Here is a 20,520-nt window from a genome sequence, read left to right as displayed (position 1 = left end):
TGGACAAGGGCCCCTGAGTTCAATCTGCAGTACCCTAAAATGAAGTAAAATAACACATCTCAGATACTTTGTTAGACAACCAGAATACTAAGGCAGAGAAGAAGTCGGGATAGAGATGGGAGTTAAGGGAAGGACAGCACCGCCCAAGTTTTGGGTGAGGCGACAACAAATAGATGTCTTTAGGCAGGAAGAAGCTTGGTGAATCTGAAGCCCCGGGAGGGCAGAGTGGTGGAGTGGAGGGGCCCGAAGATAGAGGAGGCCAGGGCCAGATAAGAGGAACCTTGAAGCTCATACAAAGGAGCTTGTGATGGGACATCCAGGGAAGGCCTGGGGCCAGAGAGTGATGCAATATGATTAACTGTTGAAGAAGGTCACTCCAGCTGCTGGCTAGAGAGAGGACTGGAGAAGGCAGGGGTGGGAGTGGCTTTCTGGGGCCACAGAATTTAGTGTTGAAAATAGAGATAGTCTGAAAACTGTGGCGACTGTGGTCAGCGTGCATTCCATATAGACTTCTGGGTCATATATAAGTCATGATCCTTTTTTGGTTTCAAATGACCAGACTCAAGTGAGCTCAGGGAGAAAAGGGAATAAATTGGCCCATGTAACTTTTAAGTCCCAGGGTTTTCCTGGCTTTGTTACAGCTGGTTCCAGGGGCACACATGATGTCATTGTGGCTCTCTCCGTTCCTCATCTCTCCCCTCTCCTCCTCTCTGTGGGTTGGCCCCTTTCCCTCTTTTTTGTAGATAAATGTTTTCCACGAGTTGTTGAAGATGGCCCTCAGGATCCTGGGTTCCCATGGCTTGGCGGGGCTTCCCGCCTCTGCAGAGCCTGTGCAGAGAAGTGCACTGACTGGCTTTGCTGGGGTCACAGACCCAGGTCTTAGACCACGCTCCATTGACAGCCCCATGAGAACCAGGTTGGCTCCCAAGGTCAAGGGTGTCCAGTGGTCTGTCCTCTTTGGACTCCCTCATTTTTCTCTTCCTTTTCTACTGGGGACCTTTCAGTGAATATGCCCCTGGACCTTTTTGAGACTTAGTTTCCTTTTCGTCAAGTCACTGAGTTGCTAGGTTCATGGACCAAGACATCCAAGTTCTTGGGAAGATGCAGAGTGCCATGTAGGGTATGGCTGTGAATTGGTCTTTTTAAAGTCTTTTGCTCAGGGAAGAGAGATGAGAAGCAAGGAAGATGTTGTGTTTTCATTCTGGACCTTTCTACCTGTATATGCCAGCTCTCCCCTCTTTGTATAACTTTTCTTTCAGGGCAAGCAGATTTCTTCATTTTTATCATCCTGATAATTTTATGCCCTGGTTGGATTTTTTTAATTAAAAAAATAACCATGAGCTTTATTAAACATGTAACACGATAGAATTTAAAGTACCATGCTCTAGTGAAATATTTCACCAACAACACTGCGTACAAATAAAATATCACACAAAACATATTTAAGAAAATGTTTTGGTCTTTGATTTGAACAATAAGTAAAAACATAGGCACTTCTGTACTGAGACAGGGAAGCAATCACTACTCCGAATGATAATGTTGTATAAGCAACATGTGAAAATATGGCAAGAATAGATTTCTGGAGTTTTAAACTGATGGACCATGTAAGAAAAGGTCTGCAACTTCAGACCTTTCACTTCAAGTTCAAAAGTAACATTTTTTTTTTTCCCCTCCTGGTCCACAGTGAGAATTCATAAACCCATATGGTTGTCATGGGCAAGTCAATTTCCGGTTAGCCATTATGGAATCATAATCATTATTTCAAAAACATCAAAATCAGATGATTATTAGGATACCACCCATCAAACCCCCCGCCCCCCCCCCCCCCCACAAAATTAAACTCACTCTCTCCTTATGACCGTAAAGCACAACAAAGTAAAACTGGATGTGATTCTCATTTTGCAAAATTAACTAATTAAATGGAGATAAGAAAATACTTCTGGGTGACAGGAAATCTTGACTGAAGTCCATTTTATAGATAATATAAAAAATTCATCCAAAATTCATGAAAATAAATGTAATTCCATTTCACAAAAACCACTGGGTCATGCACAGCAAAGTCTTGGCAGCCATTAGATTCATAAACACCTGAATTAGATAAATCAGTCATGATAATGGAAGTGGGAATATTATCATATAGAAGAGCAAAACAAAAATAACTCACAATGATCACATTCCAGGAACTTAAGATTTCAGATGAGAAAGGAGGACAACTTAGAAAATAATGGCTGCAAGCCAGTAGAAAAGATCAGAACCAATCATTCCACCATATCATCTATAAAAATTAATAGCTTCTGCTTTCCCTTGTCACAAAAGCATTGAGTGACTTGGAGGCCCTCAAATGGATACTACTTACAAAGGTAATTCTGATGATTTAATATAGAAATTATCCTAATGTGAGCAAACAACATGGGAACTAGGCAAGATATGTCTTTTGATGCAAAATTTAGCCTGTATGTATTTCAGCATTTCATTTTATTATTTTTTTTTTAGTTGTAGATGGACACAATACCTTTATTTTATTTACTCCTTTTCATGTGGTGCTGAGGATCAAACCCAGTGTCTCACATGCTAGGCAAGCGCTCTACCACTGAGTTACAACCCCAGCCCCTATTTCAGCATTTTAAATGAGCATTTTGCAACTGAGACCAAATATCAATCATCTCTTGAGGTTTTGTACTGTGTACTAACATCAGATCTATGTAAGAGCAGATATCATTCTTGTTTTTCTTCTTGATATCAAATATCTTGAAGCCCTTGTACTTTTTTGGAATGAGGCCGAGTTTCTGAAGGCACATTCCAGTGTAAATGCTATCAATAAGTTAGAGATGGACCTGGTCAGTTATGTTGTACAGCCTTAGACAGGACTCCGCTTTCCCCTGCATCAGGTGGGTAGACCCCAGAGAACATAACCTGTTGAAGGTAATGATTCAGTTTCTTGACTTGATGAGGGCCAGCATTGTAGGTCACATCACCTGTAAACAAATCTTTGGCTTTGTGCTTGGGTAAGCCATTCAGGTAATTCAGGATGTGAATGGTATTCACACAAACATCATCATTGCCCTTGAAAAGGAGCTCAGTGTCTGAGCAGGAAGTGCCCACCCACCTGAGAAACTGCACTTCCTTCAGAGACAAGTTGAACAGAGTGTCTCCATAGTTCCATGTAAGAATGTCTTTGCACTTCTCACTCACAAATTTCAGTATGTCTGAAAGGTCAGGGTGGTTGTCTTCTGTGAGGGTATGGCCCAGCAAGAAGACTGGTTCCCCACATGAGTTTCTCTGCTCGAGGACTTCCAAATGGCTTGCCTTCTGGGAAAATGTGGAGTGAGAGACTTCATCGCCAGCAATAAGACATGTTACTTTGCACATTCAGTTGATCTATAAGCAGTGAATAATTTCTACAACTCAAATACAGGAGAAAGTCTTTCAGTCTGTCCAGCAAACTCTTAAAAATCTGTCACAGCTGACCTCTCAGGTCAGGTTCACAATAATTCAGATGACTTATTTTCAAAGACCGGTATACATTCCCCCTCTGGTTGGCCAACATGCTCAGAATGGGATTGTACTGCTTGTTCAGCTTTTCTTGTTCTCTGTTTCAGTAATGCATGGGAAGGAAAGCTAAATGACTCCCAGAATCTTTTTTGGAGGGTATTATTACTTTCCCATTTCCATTTTCCCCCCCTTGGCTGCTGCTTTTGGAAACTTCCACAGTCAAATGAAGTCATTTGCCATTATCAGGATGCCCAACAACTTGATTCTTCGACATCTAACACTGTTTCTCATATCTTGTCCATCAGCAGCTCCAGTTCAGCAGGGCAGGGGTGAGAGAGCCTAGCAGCATTCACGTGCGCACGGCTCAACCTGGCAACTGAATGCTCTGTGCGCGGGGCGGGGGGCCGGGGACTGGCGGTGTCTGTGGTGTGCTCCGTGCAGGCTTGCTTCTAGCACTTGTTGCCTCCATCGCCGCTGCCAACACCACCACCACCGTTATGCTTCTCTCCTGTTCCGCCCCGCCCCGGCCCCACCTCCACCTTGGTCCTTGCCCAACTCCCCTGGTGGGATCTTAAGGAGAAATCCTTGGGTGCAGATGCTGGCATGGGAGAACCACCCCAGATTAAGACAGGTCGTGTTTTGTCCATCAGCCACAGCACTCAGCAATTTGACATAGACATTATTTTAGATTTGCAGAGAGGAAAGGACAGCCCGTTCTGTATTGATAAGATTTCAGCAAGACTCAAAAAAAAAAAAGAAGAAGAAAACCAAAACTTAATGCATTACCATGTAACGCCTTGGTTCCTAGTTCCTTAATTAGGCCCGTGGTTTAGCAGAGTGCACCATCTCAATACACAGATGGTTTTTATGTAAAAATTTTTTTTCAAATGTTAATTTCCAGTGACTGATGTTCTGAGCCTAAATCATTTTCTATTGTTTGTATTTGATAAGAACTGTATTTGAACTGCTCCTTTATAAGTTGGAGTCTTTTGTAATGGGATTTAACTTAGTGGTTTTACAGGTGTATGAAAAATGTTAAGCTGTGTATTGTACTTAAGAGTTTGAAAAATTCTTAGTTGCAGCTAATTTAAGGGGGAAAAATTAAAACAGGTGATTAGCAGCTGCTTTCGGTTTTGAATGCCCTCGCTTAGGGGTTTTGTGTTTGCTTATTCGTGTGCAAATTGGTGTGGTTATTTTGGACGGGTTGAGACAGCCAGCCAGCACTGGCACCTCCTGGCCAGCTGCCTGGAGGCCCATTCAGGGGACCCTTCCCCAGTTCTCCCAGGCAGATTAGTTCCTGCCTAGCTGCTGGGTGCTTGCCCTCTCCCTCACCATTCAGGCCTTCCTGGGAACACAAAGGAGGTCTGGCCTCATTCCTCCTTGTTCCCTGATACCAAGATGCCTCTTCCCCTGGAGCAGAGGACTCCTTTTCCAGCCAAGAACTGCACATTGATGGCTGCAGCTCCTGTCCCCTTGTTTCAGTTCTGAACTTCTGGTCCCCCAGGTGATAGCCTCTGGATAGCCTTAAGCTCTAGGACCCACCCCTCAGGTTCTAGGAACCCCCATCTCCCTCTGCTGCTGGTGGGGAAAACAAGTTAGGAAGCAGTGGTCTGGGGCCTGTTTAGGGAACCCCACTTGGGCAAAGACCTTCACTCTGTGCTGCTCTGCCCCAGACCCTGGGCTTTCTTGGCTCCATGGGGTCGCGCTTGCTCGGCCCTGATCCCTGCGCTTGCCAAGGCTAGCAGAGCTTTGTACAGGCCGCTGCTGCTTACTTATTAACAATGACGCCAGTGGGAGCTCCGCGGCCAGCTCCCTTTCCAGGCCTTTGTGGCCGCATCCTGTTCACTTAAAGGTGGAATCACGACCTGCCGGACTTGATTTTTCAGTTGAGGGGCTTTTGTGTATGTGTCTTTCTTTGCCCAGTAAGAGGATTGTGTTTTCATTCACAGAGATTTCATCAGTAAATATGAAGGGAAAATGCTCAGGGGGAAATGCTTGCTGTTCAGATTAATAATCACCCTCCCCCCCCCCCTTTTTTTTGGCAAGCTAAAGGTGCTCCCTCAGTGCTCTTACTGAGTCTTTGCCTGGCCTCACCTTTGACCTTAGTGGATGTGACAGTGCAGCCAAGATTCCTGCACATCCCGTCTCCCCTCTGGGCTTAGTGGGTCACCTCTTTCTTTTCCTACTTGTGTCGTGAATGGTACTCAGTGACCCACCAGAACACCTTATGGGGCTGCTGTTCGGGGGCCACAGGCTCCTAGTTACAGGCCTTGGTGACTGTTTGCCCCTGAAGAAAAGCAACAGTGAAAAGATGAGGGCAAAGAAAGGAAGGGGAAGACCTCTGTGGGTTTTGTTTTGTTTTTCTGGACAGCATCTGTACCTGTAAAGCCAGAATGACTTCTGCAGGCATCTTTGTCCAGATGGGTTCCAGTCAAGGGTCACAGTTGGCTTTTCTGAAGATGGCAAAGATCAAGGTTCAATACTTGCCAGATCACATGTTTAATGATTCAGGTCATTAGGAACCTCGGGTTCTTCAGGGTTGTTCCGAATACTTTGAGGTTGGTTTCATGGTGGCCGTGGGGGAGGGGAGGCATTTGGGTCTACTCACAAAGACTCTCGATGCAGTTGTCTGTCAGATTGTGGGTAGGGAAATGGGGATGGCTTTCTAGACCAGTTAGCAGGTGGTCCTCCGTCCTTGCCAGGGTTGCCCTTCGTTTTTCCAGGCATTCCCAGAGGAGCACTTTAGATCGTACCCATTTCCTCCAGTTCCTGGAACCAGAACCATTAGATCCCACTGCTTGGGTCAAGGTGTATGTGTGGGGGGACCTTTAGGAAAGCCAGCTAGTCAAAAGCAGTTTGGGGGTCCCCACTTTGGCTGACTGTGTGGGTATTTTAATCTTACTATGAATGCAGCTGCAAGGGAGATAGAAGATGCTGATAGTTAAGTGCAGGGACCTTGAAATCAGAAAGACCAGGGCTCAAAATTGAGCTCTCGGCGTCTGTGATTGTGGGCTGGGAGGTACCTGTCTAAATCTCATTTCTTCATCTCTAAAATGGCCTCCCCCAAGGTCGTGTGGGTGAGCCCTCACGGAAAGCTGGTAGTGGTATTGGTAATAGTGTTGGATGGCCAGTCATGGGTGGGGAAATCACATGTGCGGTCCAGTGGCTGTGGTCAGCCGGTGACATGTACATTGTAGGACCCTGGCTGCTGTAGCATGCTCTGCTACCTGCCCTGGGAAGTACCTGCTCTGGGGTGCGAGCTGAACCCCACTCCCATTTCCTTTACTGTAGGTTTACTCTGCTTTCTTCTGTGCGCAGTATAGTTTTTAATCCCTTTATGAGTGTTCTCCTGGTCACACTGCCTTAGCTGCGCCTCTGCCCCGCACCCCACATGATGTCACTCAGCACCTTTTGTCAGTGACTTGGTGTGTTCTGGGAAACTCTTTTGCAGAAACTGAGAGCCTGGCCTCCACCTTACACTCAGGAAGTCCCCGCATGGTGTCCCAGGCTCAGCACCGAAGAGGTGATGTGGATACTATCTTCCAGAAAGTTCTTTGCCTTTGAGCATGGTGGGAGGAGGGAATGGAAGTTGGCCCTGCATTTTGTGGGCTAGGGCTGGGCTCTGCAGCCCCTCCGAGCAGACATGGGACTCCTGGGGGGACTCCTGTGGACTAAGATTTAGGATGAGGGTAGGAGATGGGCTGTTGATGCATCGCTAGTGCATATTCGCTTAGTTTGGATCTGGGTGGAATTTGTACCCTGCCTTGCTTCACAGAAGATTGTGGGTGTAACTGTTGAAACAATAATTCCTCTTTAAAACTTTACCTTTGCCTACCTGGTGGAGCCTCTTGTCTCTGGGAGGAGACTGCCTTGGCAATGGCTAAGGGCCCTCACCTGCTGGATTCAGGCTTCCCTGGGAAGCATATAAGGTTTGAGCAGAGGGTGGCTGAGGGCTGGGTGCAAGAGAGGAATATCTATCTAGGGGCTCTGGCTCCACTCTCTAGCTCCAAAGCCACCTTGCCCTTGTTCTCGGATGCTCTCCTGGCCCTTGAAGGCCACAGGAGCCCGGAGCCCACTAGTTTGATGTAGTAGTACTGAGGTGGGTGCCGTTTCTGGATGTTTGTGCAAACCCACAAGAAGAAACTGTTACCGCTGGCATTGATGCTCCCGGAGAGATTCTTCTCCGGGTTCTTAGTTCTATTAAATTTTAAAAATCCCTTATTGCTTCCATAGAAGAAAAATTTCAGAAAACGGGAAAAGTGAATATAACATTTTGCTCAATATTAAAAAGTTAATTTAAGACAGAACCAGAAGCCAAGACAAGTGTTTTTTTCTTTCCTTCATTTGGTGATATAATTGACCCTTTGCACCTCCATACAGCTTAATACGCATTTGGCAGAAGCTAATTACAGGGCACGTAGGTTCCACACGGGTAAGGGGAACATGCAGATTCCGTGTGAACTGCCTCATTTTGATGTTTCTGACTTGTCCATAACATTTGTCACGGATTTTAACAAGTGGAAAAGAGCATGCGGAGATACTGAGTGTCTCCAGTCTGCTTCCCTAGGTGGGGGGACTGCATGGGGGACATGTTGTGAACATGTGCTTTCTGAAGCCCCCAATTCAGAGTTGCTTGTTTTCATTTTTAGTTGTGCTGGAGATTGAACCCAGGGCCTGCACCAAGCTAGCTTTACCACTGAGCCACATCCCCAGCTGAACCCCAAATTCAAACAGGTGGCCTAATATCTCTCTCCTGGGTCAGTTTGGATATGCAGATATGGTCAGTCTTCCAAAGGTAGCACAGTGAAATCCCATTTTCTCATATATTTTGCAAATCGTCTTTGCCAGAAATTAGAAAATGAATAAAACCGAGTTCTCCTGGAATAGATGGAATTTATTTCTGGCACTGGAATAATTGACTGTCAGGAAGGGGCTGTACTCTGGTGGCATGTGTTCTTTTCCTTCTGGAGGTGAGCACCCCTTAACTCTGCTTGGGCCAGAACTGTGGGAATGGCCCATAGAACCATCTGGAACCCAGGGGAGGCAGGATCTTTGTGAACACATTCTCCTTGTCATAGAGTGATGGACATCAGACTTGCAGTTTCTAGAAGCAGAGCCGAGCCCAGACATTTAAATTAAATGTAAATTCCCATCTCCATCGAAGTTTTGTTCTGTCATAGTGCTGGGTGAGAGAAGTCTTTGCTTGCTTGTGTTTGGTGGCACAGCGTTCAACTAGGATCCCCTGGTGTTCTTGCCAGGAAAGCCCCCTGGATGATCTGAAAGGGGAGGTGGATGAAGTCACTTGTCTGTGGTCACCTGGCTCACCATGGAAATTAATATCTGACCCGATTCTGTTTGCCCAGTGAGTTTATGGCTTGCTAAGTGGCTGTTGTAATGATCCATTGACTGTTGCAACTGCATTTCATGAGAATTTTATTTCATAGTTCTGAAGTTTGAGTCCATAAATCCTTTGAACTCGAGGTTACAAGTTGGAGGAGCCATGTGGTACTAGGAAGGCAAAAAAGCGCCAAGCTTATTTTTCCTGCCCGTGTGCTCTGCCCTTCTTTTCTTTCTTTACACACCATCCCTTTGATATTTCCTGCATGACAGAAATTCATGCTCAAGTGTTTATCTTGATGTAATGCTGTTCACGGAATATTTGTATTAAAAAAATAATCTGAAGAGGGCCATGTTCAATCCAAGTGCATGATTTAATTGTAAAGTTTTCAGTAAAAAAACCCCCCAAAGCTGTTGGAACCCTTCTGTGTTGCTTGGTGATGGGAATGTAAAATGGTGTGGCCGAGATGGGAGATGGTATGGCCGTCCTCAAAAAGGTTCACCCAGAGGCCCAGCATTTCCACTTCTGGTTATATACCTAAGAGATTGGAAGGCAGGGACTTGAATAGACGTTTGCACACCAGGGTTGTGGAAACCACCTACATGTCCACCAGCAGATCATGGATAAACAAAATGTGGCATATACAAGAGCTGGAATATTACTCAGTCCTAAAAGGAAATTCTGACACATGCTACAACATAGATGAATCTTGAAGACATTATTCTGAGGGGAATAGACCAGTCACAAAAGGAGAAATATTGTGATCCACACCCCCCACTTTTGGTACTGGGGATTGTCCCTAGGGGCACTGACCACATCTTCAGACTTTTTATATTTTATTTAGAGACAGGATCTCATAGAGTTGTTTAGGGCCTCCCTGAGTTGCTAAGGCTGGCTTTGAACTTGTGATCCTCCTGCTTCAGCCTCATGAGCTGCTGGGATTACAGGCATGCGCCACTGGGATTATAGGCATGCGCCACCACGCCCGGCACTTGTGTTCCTTTTATATGAGGTTTCTCAAAAAGCCAAATTCATAGAGACAGAAAGTGGAATGGTGATTTGATATTATATATATATTTTCCACAATAAAAACATAATAAGTGAAGATTGGTAGGAGGCCCTGTGTGGGTGGCTGTCAGGGTTTCTCTTCAACCAGGTTGGTGAGAAGCTGCCCTCCAGATGTGCTCTGAACATCTTTGAACATCCTAAAGTGTGGCCCAGGCTGGTCTGTCCACTTGAGCCCACTCATGTGGACCCCAGACCCCAGGCCTCCTGGCTATGAGGCCCCCAGCCTGTGCTGACCTGTATGAATGTTCCTTTTGAGGATTGGGTGGGCAGAAGCAGCTCCCACCTGAAACCTGTTCTCTGGGTTGTTTTACGTGATAATTATTGTGTTCTATTTTAAGCTGCTTCTCTGCATTTGGTAAGTGTCTGGGATTCTGTTTTTGTTAACTCTCTCTGTGAGACACAATAAAAGAACAGAGAGACTTCATGTAGGTGGGGAGGGGCTGGAGCTGGGCCGCCTGGATTTGGAGACACAGTCCCTCCCGTGCAGCCAGAGACTTGATTCCCTTTGGGTGAAGGCTGAGAAAAGACGAGGCTTAAAATAAAAGAAAATACATATTTTCCCTGCTCTGGAAACACGCTTGGCTCCAACACAGCAGGTGGCCGAGGAGCTCAATCTGTGGAAGGCATCAGCGCTTTCAGTGCAATCAAAGTTAAGTGCAGAAATTTAATTAAACGGCATCAAGGATGGCAGAAACTTTGTAAAGCTGCAGTGCATTGTCAAATTCAACAATTATTTCAAGGAACACAATCCACAGATGGCGTCTAATTGATAAATTAAGGTTCTGCTTCTCTAATGGGCTTGCATTTAAGCCCGATTTCCACCCATACAATAACCATCGCCTCACGAAGCCCCCTTCCCCACTCCTTCTCCCTCGTCCCCGCAAGGAAAAGCCACATCGCTCCCCCAGACAGCACCCTGGAAATGCAACATTGGGTCTTCAGCGGTGTGAGGACCTCCGACTTCTTTTCCTGTGAGCCCAGAGTCCCCATTTGAGAGCCTTGTCCCAAGAACATTAGGACTTCTTTGGGCCTGTGTGTCCTTTCTGCTCTGCTAACCCGGATGTTGGCTCAGATCTGCCTGCATGGGCTATTTATTTATTCATTTTTTTTTTCCTTTTTAGCACTGCTGGCTTTTATCCTCCATGGCACAGGATTTTTGCCCGAAACAAAAGCCTCAATTTATTTATTCTTTCTAAAAAAATTCAACAAAACCCTCTGTTTTTCAGACCTCGAGGTACTTCCTGTCTGTTAGCAGTTGATACCCAACTAACTTACTTTTAGTTCTTTAAAACAAAAACGAAAACAAACAAACAAGAAAAACTAACAAAAATAACTTGCTGTCTCCTAAGGTCCAGCCATGTTCAGAGAAATCTCTCCTGTGTTGAGACCCAGTTTGGGGGGGAAAATCTGTAGGTCTTGATTGTTTACCAGAACTTTATTTTGCAGATGAGAAATTTGAGGGGCAGTGGTTTTAGATGGCTTGCCTTGGGACAAGTTCTGGGTTGTTCCTACGGATGGAGGAGAGACCTTTGAACACATCAGGGATCCCTCCTTTAAATGGTGGCTCCATTTATTTATTTGTCCCACCAAGTATGCACTGGTACTGTTATTGCTTCTCTGAATGCAAAGAGGAAAGCCTCCTTTCCTCCTCCTGACTGCATGGAGCCTGTAGGGAGGTGTGGGGACAGACTCTGTGCTAAAGCCACAAGTGGACTCATCAGTACAACTTGCAGAGTATCTGGAGGAAATGATGGAATGACATGACAGCCTAGTCCAAGGGGCATCTGTTGGGAACTTCAAGGAGTGACTGCATGGGAGGAAGGACTTAGCATGAACCGAGTTAGCTCAGGAGGGCTGGAGGAGCAAGCTTGAGAGCTCCGTGTACTAGAAAAGCCCAGAAAAGGGCATGTGGGGGAGGAAAGGGCATGAGAAGGTTGGTGACTGGTGGCGCATGTCATAGAGGTAGATTAGAGCCCACATGCATTGAGCACTTACTGTGTTCCTGGTGCCATTCAGAACTTTATATACTTTGCTCCTGGATGTACCTCAGTATCTTCTATAGTGCCTTGCACATAATAGAGTTGCAGTGTTTGTTGAATGAATACACCATTCGTCCCTGTGATGGGTATTGTTATCCTGACTTTTTATTTGGGGAAACATAGGCCAACAGGGGGTGATCAATTTGTTCTAGGTCTGGGGCTTCTGAACAGGTCAGTTTTGGTGCTGGTGTCTGTCCATCTCCCCCACCTGGGCCTTTTACCCTCACTTAAAAGGGATGATGTGTGCACACCTGGTGTTGGGGTCTGTAATTAACAACCCTGATACCCTGTACCGTAAGTCAGTATTTTCATCTCTTGAAAGAAAGAAGAAATACCCCACATGAAATAGTTAGTGGTGGAGAGGGTCAGATTCCAAACAGAACTTTTGCACAAGTGGCAGCCAGGTCCAAGACTAAACTAGATGACAGTGGCTTGTCTTTGCTCCATATTAAACTTGTTCTAGAACGGGAATGCAGAGGGGATTGGGGGCAAAAGAATAGATCATATTTGCTTATTTCTAAGGTATGACGGTGGGGATGCCACGACAGAACCCTTTTTAATTGCCTCCTCCTCTGTCCCCCCGATGGCGCGTAGGTGGCTTTTAGAATTCTGCGTAGTCCCTGGGGGCGAGGATCCTGTGCCCGGGATGCCAGCTGATGTGGTTGAATGGCTGTTGGCTGTTTATTTGCTAGTCTGTCGTTACCAACACAGTGTTCTTGAGTTCGGAGGCCCAACAGTGTTTCACCCCCCTCCTCCCCCGTATCTAAATATATCCAACTAGTCAATCAGACTTGGCAGCCGTCAGGGCTGTGGCTGTCAGATTGAGTTTGCCTTGGATCCTCTGAACTCTTGGCTTGTTTTCCCAGCTCCAAAGTGTATTCAAATAGTGATATCCAAATTAGACTTGCAAACGCACACCCAGGTAGGGGACTTGTAGGGAAGGATGAGGCAGCATTTTGGTACAAAAATGGCATTTCCTTCTCTTTTGCTCTCAGCCGTGGAGCAGAGACGGAGCTATGCTTGGGGGGGATGGCTTCACGCTGGGTGAACGAGATGCGTGGGTGTGTTTTCCTGAATTGTGATTAAATTTTTTATTCTTTAATTTTAAGCTGTATCAGGAGAGAAAATGAGAAATTGGTTGCTGATAGAAAGTACTCTGAGGTCATGGTGGATGTGTGCGGGTGTAGATGTCATGGTGCGCAGAACTGGCCCTGGGGTGTCCTGGTCGTGGGCAGGAGGACGCTGGGAGAGTCCCAGGCCTTGGAGAGGGTGATGCTTCCACAACTGGCCGCGTGGGCCCCGGCAGCCCCTTTCCTCGCTTCCTCACGCTGCTCCTGTAGCCTAGGAACAGGACCCAGCTCCTGGTCTCTCCCCAGGGGCTTGTTAAGAGGGACTTGTGGGAAGCCAACCAGGAGGTTTTAAATCCCTGCCTATAAGGTACCCTGAGCGCTCCAGGAGGAGCCATTATAAATACACGCCCTGAGCATTATCCAGGTTGCTTTTCTGTGAAGAAGGGTCCCTCCTAGAGAGGTCACCAATGGTAAGAGCTGTGCCCGCAGTTCCCATGGGACGCCCCCTTCCCAGCTGTGCAGTGTCCCAAAGGCCCAGGGGCAGTTGGAGTATACAGATCCTCCTCCAGCATCAAGCAGCTGCATTTGGTTTGTAGGTTTCTGGCCTTAGGTGGGTTTAGAGAGGGTGGCATTAAAGGCAGTTCACCAACTTCGGAACTCAGAGCACAGAAAAATGTAAGCTACAGACTCTGACCTCAAGCAGCTCCCAGGACACCAAGAACAACGTCTTGCAAATGAATGAACTAGAAAGGTGCTTTTCAAATTGTGGTTTGAAATCCCTGGCCATCTCTGCCACCCGTTCATGGGGTCTGTAGTGTTAAATCCCACCCCCATAATCATCCTAAGACTCAGTCTTTTTCACTCTCATCCATTCACCAGCGTACAGTGGAATTTTCCAGAGGCTACATGACCCGCGTGGTTGTCAGGCACTGTTCTGAGTGGTTTTGATTCATCTCATTTAATGGTCACGGCGTTTCTATGAGGTGTAGTCATTCCATTTTACGGATGAAGAAACAGAGTCAGAGAGTGGTTACTTATTGGCCAAGGCCACACGGGATCCAGGTGTCAGGTTTCATGCCTCCTGGTCTTGACACCTTATCCTGTTGTTCCTGGGGAGAGCAGGGACCTGTAGTGTGGAGGAGTTCAGGGGAGAGAGGAGCAGAATAACCTTCACTATCCCCTTCTTGACAAGAATAGAAGACAGGATAAAGGGCCTGGGAATGAAGTATTGTTAACCAGACTGGTAAATCAATAGACTAATTAAAAATCAAACACTTTTAAACACTGTTGCTGGGTTAATTGTAAACCCACATTGAAACGTTAAAACTTGCCCAGCCCATGAGTTTGAATTATTAACCGAGTAAGTTAATTTCCAGACATCAGTTTAGGTTCCCTGTGAAAACCACAGTTAGCAGAAGGGGAATTTGTGTGCCCTTTCCTGCTCGGGCCTGCCTTGGCAGTTACTGGTGCTGCTGTTTGCATTTTTAATCAGAATATCTTAAACATTAGGCAGAACCTCACAAATTCAGACAGATCATGGAAAAAGACTGTTTGAGTCACTGAGGGGTTGAATTTACTTGTACCTTTCCTAATGGAAGAAATGCCACTGTTTTGCCATATCACAGCGTCCCGGTGAGGAAAAAGGACCCTTTTCAAAACCCTTTTGGCTTCTAGTGCTGGGTCCCAGGCCACAGTCAACTGCTGCTTCTGTTGCTCTTGGATAATGTTTTCTGCCCCAAGAGGCCATGTCCTAGGGGAGAGAGTCCAGATTCAGCCCCAAGGTTATCTGCTCTGGAGTGAGACCTCTAGGATATTCAGTGATGGCCACCTGACCCCAAGATATTTCTGTTGGGATTTCAGCAGGGACCCTGCTACCCCTGCCCAGATGTGATTTAGCAGCAGCTGCAGTTGATTTAAGTTCCTGAGCTGCGGTTGTAACCTGTCCCTGCAGGTGGATCCTTCACCCAGAGAGATGCTCTGTGGCAGTCACAGGGAGCTTTGCGCTGAGGCTGGGGACGGGCAGATCCTTGGTGCTGGACATGGGAGACCTCACCAGAGGCAAGAAACCCCATGGTGAAGTCACGAAGCAGGCGGGCTGTTGACGATCCTAGTAGTTCACTCCGACTTGCACAGCGTTTAATTTTTTCCAGAGTTCTTTACGAGATGGTCTTACTTGATCCCCAGGAGACTCCTGTGAGGTCCATTATATAGTTATTTTATACATGACACATGCGGGAAGGCTCAGTAACTTCCTTGAGTGTTGCTGTTTTCTTGTTAATTTGCTAAATGGGCTTTAAAAAAGGAGATAAATGTAAATTTTGGCTCTATAAAATAGTCACATTTCAAATGCTCACGACTGCAATCAATTAATTAAAAAATAGGATAAAATACTCTTCCCACCCCACACATGGCAAGTGCGTAATGTTTGTTCCGTTGGGACAGCTGATGGGGTCACATTACGAGATCGGCCTGCGATAAAAACCACTCTCCACTCCAACTTGGACGTTGACAGAAAGGAGAGACTTGGGTCGTTTGTTTATTTAGAACATTGATTACTGCTTCTGCCCTCCTCTTCCAGTTACAAAAATGTAGGGACGTTTTGGAAAACCACCAAAACTGAATAGAAGTTCCCTTAACCCCAGGACTTAACCATTTAGAGGTGTTCATCATTAACATTTCCTCCATCCTGTTTTTCTTCTCAAGGAGAGAGAGAGGGAGAGAGAGAGAGAGAGAGAGAGAGAGAGAGAGAGAGAGAGAGAAAGAGAAAGAGAGAGAGAGAGAGAAAGAGAAAGAGAGAGAGAGAGAGAGAGAGAGAGAGAGAGAGAGATCTTATTTGCTAATTTGCTTTTACAGCTGTATCATGAATCTTTCCCCCTGCCATTTACTATTTTTATGATGTGGTTCTTACTGTCTGTGGAGTATTGTGATGTAAGGGTTATATTTTGTGACCAAAGCCTCCTCTGAGTTAGCTTGTTAATGATTTATTACTATATAAAACACTGGAATATCTTTGTACAATACCCCTTACCAACATCTCTGGTCCCCTCCTTGCAACATATCTTTTTTGGATGTGTGGGTGTGTGTGCAGGGGATTGAACTCAGGGCACTCAATCCATATTCCCAGCCTTATTTTGTGTTTTATGTCTCACTGGGTTGCTTAGTGCCTCACTTTTGCTGAGTCTGGCTTTGAACTCGTGATCCTCCTGCCTCAGCCTCCAAAGCTGCTGGTGTTACAGGTGTGCACCACCACACCAGGCTGCAACAGGCATCTAGAAGTAGAATTTTTGGGTTAAAAGCCATTTTTTTTCTTTCTCGGTACTGGGGATTGAACTCAAGGCCTCTGTATGCTAGTACTGATGTACTACTGAGCCACATCCCCAGCCCTAAGGCTATGCATATTTTAAAGGGGTTTTTATATATATACACACTCATAAGTTTGTGTGCATGTGTAATAAAATTACATGACATTGTGTATCTTTTTATGTTTAAAAATATCCAAATAGCCATACTGTATCATATAGGTATATTTATATATAGTCTTTTAAAAATCATTTTTAATCTCATATTGCTCCCATAAGGATAAATGGTGCTACTTTATACCATAACCAAAGGCTTGCAGGAGTAACTTAGTTTTGTTTTTGTTTTTTGGCATTGGAGATAGAACCCATGACTGTTTTTTTACTGCATGTTTATTCCTTTTTACTTTTATTTTGAGATAGAATCTCATTTAAGTTGCTGAGGCTGGCCTCGAACTTGTGATCTTCAGATCCCAGCTTGTAGAGTCACTAAGATTACAGATGTATGCCACCATGTCTGGCACAAAAGTTAACTTAATTTTTAAATATTAACAAGTATTTATAAAAGTGATATCTAGAGCTGGAAGTGGTAGTACACGCCTGTAATCCCAGCCACTGCAGAGGTTGAGGCAGGAAGACCCTACCTCTAAATAACTAAATATATATGTGTGTGTGTGTGTGTGTGTGTGTGCGCGTGGCTGGGGGATATAGCTTAGTGGTAGAGTACTTGCCTAGCATGTGCAAGGCCCTGGGTTTGATCCCTAGCACCCCCCCCCCCAAAAAAAAAAAAGTTTATGTTAAGCATCTTCATTTGTGCTAAAGATAAAGCTGAATTTTTAAAAGATGGGCATTTCTCAGCTCAGCTACAGTTGTGTATTCTCTTTCATTGCCTCCCTTTGGTGTGGCATGCAGCTCTTTCCTTTGGGCTTGTTGACCTGCTTATTTATCTTTGGCACACTGGCCTACCCACCTGCGAATCTTACTTGGTTAACATTTATCCGGGCTTGAGGATGGAAATAGTTTTCTTCTGAATCAGAACCTTCGTTGTAACCATCCCCAGAAACTACCACCACCGTCGTGAAAAGAGGCGAGTGTGAGGAGGCTCTACCCTCTTCTATTTACATTTGGGAAATGCCAGAAAGTATGAAAATTAAAAGGTGACCTGCAGTCTCACTGCACAGAGAATCATGGTCCACATGTTGATATATTTCCTTTTTTTTTTTGATGGGTGGGGGGAGTGCATACAGATCAACAGATTGCAAGGCAAGCTCTGCCTGTTTTCTGTGTATTTTATATTTTATCATACATAGCAGCAACAGGTACTTTCCTTTGTAAAAAAAATACAAGTCACACAGAAACCAGTCCTACCATTACTCTCTCTCTAGAAGAAACTCTCTGGTGTGCTATCCACACCCTCTGCCTCCACCTCCTAGTCCTACTATGTGTACCCTTTCTTCATAGGAAATGTTCAGTGCCAGGTGAAAGTCTGTCCCAGGCCATGATTTTGAAAGTCACTACTCAAGTGGGAAGCGAGAACAGTTTCTTTTTCCCCCCACTGAGATGCATTGATTATATTGATTAATCAATTACAAAAATAAATTCGGAATTTAAAGGGCATCATCTAGTTTCCCGTTCTCGTTTTACAGATCACAAGTTCAAACATTAGTAAGTGCCTGCCCAGGTCAGGTCAGTTAGCCAGTCTGAAACAAAACTGAAATGCCAGGTTCTGGTTTATGTCATTTAAAATACTTAACTTCTTGCAATGCTGGAGCAAGCACTCTACCTTTGAGCTATACCTCCAGCCTTTAAAGAGAAAAGTCTCATTTGCAGAACTGAATCCGTTCCTGTCTAGGTAAGCACAAAAGAAATTGTTGGCGGCCTTTAAAATGCCTGCAGGAATCATTAGGAGTGGGAGAGAAACCAGTTAGCAGTGTTTTCAGGAGCCCCCCTTCAGAGCCACACAGCAGATCTGGCTTTTTTTTGGGGGGGGGGGCGGGGAGGGGTACCAGGGATTGAAAAATGGAGACACTTAACCACTGAGCCGCATCCCCAGCCCTTTTTATTTTTTATTTTGAGAGAGGATCTCTCAGAGTTGCTTAGGGCTGCACTAAGTTGCTGAGGCTGGCCTTGAACTTGGGATCCTCTTGCCTCAGTCTCCCAAGCTGCTGGGATGACAAATGTGCACCCAGCTAGAAATATAGGTCTTGAAAGTAGTTAATCTCGACAGTCACTGGCAGTCCCTCCAAATCAGGAAGCTGATACAACTGCTGCTGGGTTCAGAACCACTGTCACCACGCTTTCTGACCAGGAAACCTCCATTGCTGCCGTGGCCCTACCATGATCCTGTCCAGCAAAACAGATTGGCCACGGGGCGGGGGGGGGGGGGATTCAGTGAAGACTCAGGATATTGCTGCCGAATAACCAAACATCTCCCTCACCATGCTGCCAGAGGAAGCAATTAAAGCACAGAACACCCCACTTCCCCTTTCATACCTAGCTGCAGGGCAATCAGAAATAGTGATCCTTAATTTTTCAGAGGTTGGAATGGATAATGGGCACCCGTTTACCTTGTCTACTTAGCAATTGAGTAAAGACACCAAAAGATACAAAATCTGCTGGATTTTTAATTTATGGCTGTGTAGGTTAGACTAGCAGGTGATTAGTAGCCTTCCCAGGCTTGAGCTGGTCAAGTAGGTCAGCAGCCTGTCCCGGGACGCTGCATGAATAGCATTCTCCTGGGTGGTCCAGAACAAGGGGCCCCAGAGAAGAAGCCTTGGGAAGAGCAGATGGGGTTCTACTCCAGAGTCGTTCGCTTTACTCCTCAGGTGGGTGTAGCTAGAAACCAGTTTGAGCGTGTAGAAACTGTAGTGGAATACAGAATTGTGTGCCAGATGGCGTGGAATTCTGAGTGGCTGTGGAGGCCAGGGGCTGAGCAGGTTGGGAGCAGGGCTGTTAAGCCAGGCAGGCTTCTTGGAATGGCTGAGGATGAGGAGGACATGGTGCCAGAACAGTATCCCACAATTAAGAACCAATAATGACGTTAGGTCGTGTGTTTCAGGCAAGAATGTGGGCACAGAGGCCACGCTGAGTGGACGTGTTTGGGGCACTCAGATACAACAGCCTGGTGGGAATGGAGAGTTGTGTTGGGTGCAAACAAGGACAAAGGTAGGGATGAGGGGCTGGCTGTGCTCCCCACCTTTTCCTTTCATGTGTGTGGCCCGTTCACCTGGAGGCTGCCGTTCCCATAGCCAAGAGCCATGAACCCCCCTTTGCTGATTTTGGTTCTGGCTGCCCAGGAGCAGCCCACTGAGTCAGCAGGTCCTGCCTTTGAACTCGTGCTCACCTGCTTACTTTAATTAGATGATAGGTAGGTTCCCTTCCCTTCCCCAGGGAAGGTTTCTCCCTTCAGGTGATCAGCTATTTGACGCCAGCATGGGATTAGAGCTGCCTCTGTCCAGTTTCCCCTGGGGCCCCGTTACAGGATGTCTGTGATAGAACAGTCACATGTTGAAACAAGTGAAGGCTGAGTTGCTTGGCAAGTCCACAGACTGATACCGCCGGTGCCTTTTCAGGTTTGCAGAGCACACTTGCACGAGATCCGATTTGGTCTTCAGAGGGAAACTACAGAATACCCAGGAATAGCATCCCATTTTATAGGTGGGGAAACTAAGGCTGAGGGAGATCAAGTGTCTTGCTCAGGGCCAGGTAGTCAGCAAACTGCAGGTCTGGGATCCAGCCCATTGCTCTCTCCTCCAGGTTGAGCCAGTGTCCTCTTAGACTTGGCTTTGAAGTAAGGATTTATTATTGAGTTCAACTCAACAAATGTGTTCCCACACTCTGTGTTAGCTTCCTCAACACAACACAGCACAACACAACGACACAGTGTTGCTCTTTCCACCTGCCAGATCCCTTCTGTCTTCCAAGGGATTCCCTGAAAAGCACAGCGTCCCATAGCTCAATAACAGGCATGTGGTGGATGCAGTGGTGCACGCCTGTACTAGGGAGGACCGAGGCAGGAGGATCACAAGCTCAGAGCCAGCCTCAGCAACTTGGCGAGACCCGGTCTCAAAATTAAAAATAAATAGGGGCTAGGGTTGTAGCTCAGTGATCGTGCACTCATCTGGCCCGTGTGAGGCACAAGGTTCGATCCTTAGCACCACATAAAAATAAATAAATAAAGAGATAGAATAAATTAGGTATTGTGTCCATCTACAATT

The 20,520-nt window shown here is 45.9% G+C and overlaps 1 protein-coding gene and 1 pseudogene across 9 annotated transcripts in view; one reads left to right on the top strand and one right to left on the bottom strand.

Annotated features, from left to right (window-relative positions):
* Window positions 1-20,520, top strand: part of Msi2 (musashi RNA binding protein 2) — a 370,756-nt gene that overhangs the window by 86,865 nt on the left and 263,371 nt on the right. The gene's annotated exons all lie outside the window — the stretch shown is intronic.
* Window positions 2,616-3,783, bottom strand: LOC124076421 (N-acetyllactosaminide beta-1,3-N-acetylglucosaminyltransferase 2-like; annotated as a pseudogene).

This window comes from Marmota monax, unplaced genomic scaffold (genome assembly GCF_021218885.2).
Source record: "Marmota monax isolate L192 unplaced genomic scaffold, Marmota_monax_Labrador192_F-V1.1 WCK01_AAM20220418_F8-fsc00064, whole genome shotgun sequence".
NCBI lineage: Eukaryota > Metazoa > Chordata > Mammalia > Rodentia > Sciuridae > Marmota > Marmota monax.
Note: the sequence above shows the minus strand (reverse complement) of the source record. Positions and strands in the feature narration are given on the sequence as shown.